Genomic DNA, 4,886 nt, shown 5'->3' on the forward strand with positions numbered 1-4,886 from the left:
GTTGGTTAAACATGGCAGGAGGTGAAGCGTAATTAAACTACCTATCTAGGCATTTTAAATGAGGTCGGAAACGACATATAGCATCCCCGAGATGAACCCACACGTTAAATTAGAATTATGTCCAGATCTGAACTAATATGTTTTAATACTTGTCAAACAGTAAACTAAAGTGGTTCACGTGATTCTACGCATCATTCCAATCAATTTACACATAGAGATCATCGTAAACGGAGCTACGGTTCAAAAGATATGATCACCGCAAGATATGATGTCATGAATGAAATATGCATGCGGATGTCAGTCACAAGCACCCCAAAACATACAAGCATCAAGATAAAATGAAACTACACAAGATTCTATGCAAGTTTCATATAGGTCACGATCAAAACGGAGCAACGGTTCAACAAATACAAGCTACACAAGAAATAGTCATAATCTGCCAGAAACAGCAACATGACATTTTCTACACCCCAAAACAACAAGCTACATAATTCTAAAATGCTCAAATGAGACATGAGGCAGTAGTGGTCAAGATGCAGAACGACACCCTACTAAATACAACTAGCATGGAAGCATGGATCACTAGGAAAAGAAATCACAAAATGGTATCTCACACACAGTTTCAGACTTAGTGAGAATAACACTGTTGACAGTGCAGTTTTTAATCTGAAGGCATATTGACGGCAGCAAAACTATATGCTACAGGGCACTGAATGGCATGAAAATCTACAACATGCTAGAGAATCTTAAGGGCTACAAATAACTCCATTGCACCAACCTCAAAGGAGATGTAGATCACTAGCACAACTGATGGCAAGACAGCAACAAAATATAACAGATTTCAGACTTAGAAATATTTTTGAGCATCTCCAAATCAGCACTATTTTCTAGCATGTTGACAACAAGCAAACAACACCTAAACATGGATTTCTATTGCAACCAAAATTACCTAGGGCTAACATGCATATCCAAGGGCATATCTCTAGTTCACAACTCATGCACATCACGCGCGGAATAAATCCAACAAAATAGACAAGAGGGCAACATGACAAAATATCATGCACGCTAACTTACTCGAAAGACAAAACTAAATGCACAGTTAAATTCTATTGATTTTTGTACACCAAAAACATATATAATATGTGGGGCTTGAAAAATAAACTTGCGCCACACATATATGCGAGAATATGGCCTAAACCTGACAAAACAAAACCATTGACAACACCTACATGCAAAAATAGCGAGACACTATCTAAAATACATGGCAAAGGGTCCCGAACAACTTGAACATTTATCTATGGGATTTGAACAAACCGGACACGCGCAAAAATAGCTACGGAATAATTCCCTATTAATACAACACACAAATCTAGGCATGCGGCGGTTCAAACCACTTCAAACATGCATGAAAGTTGCAAGATAATGTTCTATGCAAAAAGTTACACAAGTTACATATATTACTCGCTGCCAACAAATGCACGGTTTAATATCTACGGACGTTTGAAATTATAACATTTTTCTGGAAATTAATAAATCCAAAAATCCTAATATAAATACTACCAGGCCTAAACAGGGCAGCTGCGCATCTTAGCTATTTCCCGCCCGGGGCGAAGAATAGTGAGCTTGGGGGGAGCTGCTCACCATGGGTCGGCCCGACGGGGGAGGCAGGCCGGCTAGCCTTGGTGTAGCAGGCGGGGCGAAGGGGCGATGGCAGGCCGGCTCGGGGCATGCTCGGTCGGACGAGGCAGGAGGTGGCCCATGGGGCGCTGGCGCTGTCGTCCTCATGTTCGATCCCGCCTGGATCGAGCGAGGCGGGGTGCAGGCCGGCGGCGGCGGTCCAGGCACGGGGGCCGGCGGGAGCTTCCTGGGGCGCGAGGGGCGACGGATCCAGGCGCAGCCGACCTGGATCTGGCCGGAGATAGGGCCGGCGGCGATCTCCCGCACAAGGAGCGATGCGGCGGGCGGCTGCAGCGCACTCCGGTGGTCGGGCCACTGCCGCTCAACGTCGGTAGAGCGCTCCGGCGAGGTCGGGTGAGAGGCGAGGAGCGGGGCTGACGCGGCGGCCTCTGTTTTATTGTATTTTGGTCGGTTTATGCCTTGAGTTGTGTATTCTGTCTATGTTGGCTTTATTAATTTAAAGATGGATGTCTCTCACAACACATCTCCGTCTAAAAAATAATAAGGGCAACGCTTTGCGCCGGCGCAGCGGCGTGAACGATTCGGTCGGTCACACCCTGACCGTCAGATTTGGACGCCCTTGACCGTTGGATCTCCTCATCCCAAACCTTCAGCCAACGAACACGAGCACCTCGTCGGCCGTCCTCGTCCAACGCGCAGCCCCCCTCCCCGGCCGTCCTCGCCGTCGGTCGTCATCCTCGCCTGCAGTTGCAGCTCCCTCGTTGGATCCACGCATGCAGCAACTTTCGTGTGCGGTTGCAGCTCCCTCGCTGGCGGAGGCAGCTCCAATAGGACGCCCAAACCTCCAATAGCGCCGGTCGCAGCGCCCCGGCCGCCGTCACGGGTCGCAGCATAGTCGTGATGGATGTAGCAAAAATGTTATGCAGGTTGTAGCAAAATGAAACGTCGGTTGTAGCAAAAATCGCGACGCCATGTGCGATATAGCAAAATGCGACATCGGGGGTAGCAAAATACGGTGTCGGTTGTAGCAAATTTCGGTGCCGGTTGAAACATGTAGCAAAAATCAATGTTGGTTCCAACATCCGTGTGTCATGGTTGTGCCTCGCCATCGCAATTATGTAGCTCGTCCGCCGGAGCTGGGAAAAGAGGTGGTCGTGCTCGCGGGGATGGGGAAACAGCAACCTCGTCGGGGCTGGGCGTCGTTCACCACGAGCGGTGGCCGTTGCCGCTCGTTAGGTTTGTGCGTCCGTCGCAGCTCGCCGTCGATGCGGGATAGACGACGGCCTCGCCGGGGCCACGCATCGTCGCCGCTCGCTCGCCCGTACCGCTCTCCGCCGTAGTGATGGAATCGAAAGAAGCAGGAACGCGTTGTAGCTCAAGAGAGAGAGTCGAAAGCTTATTTGTACGACTAGCAAAAGGACTCGTGCGTTGCAACGGGAGAAAAACAATTATAATCTCCAATGGTGCTAATCATATTATGTCTTTAAAATTTTAGGACATTTCCTGAAAATGCATGAACATTTTTTGAATTAGCAAACATTTTTTTCAATTGCACTCAAAAAATAACACACAAACTTTTTTTCAAAATCATGGACTTTTATTGTTTTCACCAACATTGTTCTCAAAATTATGAACATTTTTCTGAATATGCGAATATTTTTACAAAAATCCTGAGCATTTTTTGAATTCACAAACATTTTATATTTTCTTCAAACTTTTATTTTAAAATTCCGAGTTTTATAAATTGCAAAAGTTTTTGAAAGTTCTAAATTATTTAAACTAAAAAATGGAACGAAAAAATAAAAATAAAAAATGAGACTAAAAACAGAGGCACGAACTGTTTTTAAGATTTTTATACGGACTTTTGTTTAAAATCGTTGACTTTTTTATTTTATGGACATTTTATCAAAGTTTAAACATTTTCTTATATGCAAACATTTTTCAAAACTCCTGAGTAGTTTTTGAATTCTCAAAAAAATGTATTTTTGAATATTTTATTTCAAAATTCTCAGTTTTTTAAAATTGAGAAAAGTTGTTTGAAGTTCTAAATTATTTAAAGTAGAAAAATAAAATGGAACTGAAAAGAAAAATAAAAACTAAACTAAAAAAACAGGCGCCCACGCATGGGCCGGCCCAAACAGGTGTGCTACATTTTTTTTCAATGCCCAGAGCGTAATATAGGAGGTGCCTACACGGGTCGGCCCAGTCCGAAGATTTTCCTGTTTGAAACGTTTTTTATGACTTATAGGTGGCATTGGTGGGTAATTTAAGTCAACTTTAAGGGTAATTTGGATGACGTACGGAAGAAGCACTATTTGATTTATTAGTAACTAGCAAAAGAACCCGTGCGTTGCAACGGAAGAGAAAATAACACACGCTCTGAACGTAATATATTTTCACATGACATCACATTTGTGTTGCCGACGATGACCTTAGTGCTCATACAACGAAAATGCGTTTAAATGTACAATCACTCGGAATAAGACGAAAAACATGTTGTTTCTCCCCATGAGGTTTTTCAAAGGTGTGCATGTGTGGTTAACGATGATTTTCTTTCCTTTCAATTTAATTTTAATTTAATGAATGTTTATTGCAATTCGTATCGTCGTTGGAAAGAGAGAGAAAAAATGATTATGCACTACAAATTAAGTTTGCATCAAAAATAATATTTAAGAAGTATTCAACAGCTAAAAATAACATCCTATTTAGATTCTGCATATTTTTCTAATCAAATTTCATATATAACATGTTAAAACCTTAAAAGATATGAATACTTTTGTTTTAGATAAAATGTATATTGATTAACTGAAAAGTCGGGTTAAAACAAAAAACGTTTTGACTGACTTAAAAATAGAGGGCGGGTTAATTACCTGAAACATCCGGGGGTTTTCTGAGAAAAGCAAAAAAGCGATTCGTTTTCTGACTTAAATCCGGACTGCGGTTGATTACCTGAAATATCAGGGGGTTTCTGAAACATTAAAAAAACGATTCGTTTTTCTGACTTAAAATAGAACTGCGGGTTGATTTCAGCAAATATCAGGGATCTTTCTGTAAAATAGTCACTACTGACGACAAAAGCCTTAGACGCTTTATTATTATTAGGGAGAGAGCAGGGATGGGATAAGAATGCGAAAAGAGATGCTAGCGGCTTGATCGAGTCGCATCACACGACGCGAGATTGACTGGCCCACGGCCGGCGCGCTCGAAACGATTTCCAAGTAATAAACACACAAACGAACTGAAATTTT

The sequence above is a fragment of the Hordeum vulgare genome, chromosome 7H, assembly GCF_904849725.1.
Source record: "Hordeum vulgare subsp. vulgare chromosome 7H, MorexV3_pseudomolecules_assembly, whole genome shotgun sequence".
Lineage (NCBI taxonomy): Eukaryota > Viridiplantae > Streptophyta > Magnoliopsida > Poales > Poaceae > Hordeum > Hordeum vulgare.